General features: G+C 43.3%; 1 protein-coding gene across 2 annotated transcripts in view; it reads right to left on the reverse strand.

The window, feature by feature from the left end:
- Positions 1 to 1,228, reverse strand: part of LOC112068616 (glutamic acid-rich protein-like) — an 82,307-nt gene that overhangs the window by 37,812 nt on the left and 43,267 nt on the right. Inside the window, exon 1 of one of the 2 annotated variants that reach the window (XM_070438227.1) lies at positions 618 to 727. The exons of the other annotated variant lie outside the window; for it this stretch is intronic. The gene's annotated coding sequence lies outside the window, so the exon portion shown is untranslated. Of the gene's footprint in view, positions 1 to 617; positions 728 to 1,228 lie in introns of those variants that run through there. 2 annotated transcript variants of the gene reach the window in all.

Below are 1,228 nucleotides of genomic sequence, written 5' to 3' on the forward strand. Positions count from 1 at the left end.
CAACAAAAGCTACCTAGCTAGCTAGACCCTTGGGAAAACTACTGCTCGCTATTGCGCAGTGACCTGTTGGCCTTCAAGAGGGCAGAAGTTTCCATATGTTTTTGTAAAAACGGGCCCACCCATTAAGTCAAAATGTGATTGGTTGATTCCACTGTCACTCCAAAATGTTGTCATAATACAGTTGAATGGCAGATGCCTTCATCTAGCTTCTGATGGCCTAGCCAATGGCTGACTTAGCTAGCTATATCTATCTCCCCAGAGACCAGCAAAGACAAATCCTGGTTGGATCTTTTTTGCTCTTCAGTGTTTACCCTTTACTTCCCAACCAAAACTGAAAAGATTAAATCAGAACATAATTGAAAATAATTATATAATAATTATTATTTTATAAATCCTTAGCCCTTCTCTGAAGGCGWAGAAGGCCCAWTGTTCCCCACTGTGTTTGGGTTAGTAATKATTTGTAGAGTGGCTCTATTTTCCCCCAGAATGCATTTTTTCACTATTTTGAATGTCTAWAGAATCCARATGTTGTTCTGAAATATGAACACAGAAATACTGGACATTTTGAACTCTTATAGTGGTGATTTTACAAAATGATGGTCATGAATTGGACTCACATTTTTCTAGTCTTGGTCTTGACTCGGTCTCGGACCCCTTGTCCCCTCCCGCTCTTGACTCAGARTCGATTATCTCCGGTCTTGGTCTTGAATTGGTCTCACTTTAGGTGATCTCCAACACAACACTGTTAGTTAGCAAGGGTTTGAAGTAGATGCATCGGTCTTATTTTTATATGTTCAATGCCTCACTTGATTTCATCAACTATATTGATGAACCCTGAAGACGGGACAAAGTGCATGACAAGTTCGCCCAGAGGAAGCCAGCTTTTCTCAACCCCCTACATTGCCCCATTCTTCCAAAAGCTCACTGGGTTTGAACGAATACCTCTAGCGAGGTAAGTACACACACACATAAACACACAACACCAACTTGATATGTCCCTTGTCCCCTGTCTTTTTACCCACAGAGTAGCAGCCCTGGTGCTGATATGTCCCTTGTCCCCTGTCTTTTTACCCACAGAGTAGCAGCCCTGGTGCTGATATGTCCTTGTCCCCTGTCTTTTTCACCACAGAGTAGCAGCCCTGGTGCTGATATGTCCTTGTCCCTGTCTTTCACCACAGAGTAGCAGCCCTGGTGCTGATATGTCCTTGTCCCCTGTCCTTTCGGCCCA

The sequence above is a fragment of the Salvelinus sp. IW2-2015 genome, unplaced genomic scaffold, assembly GCF_002910315.2.
Source record: "Salvelinus sp. IW2-2015 unplaced genomic scaffold, ASM291031v2 Un_scaffold609, whole genome shotgun sequence".
In the NCBI taxonomy this organism is placed as follows: domain Eukaryota; kingdom Metazoa; phylum Chordata; class Actinopteri; order Salmoniformes; family Salmonidae; genus Salvelinus; species Salvelinus sp. IW2-2015.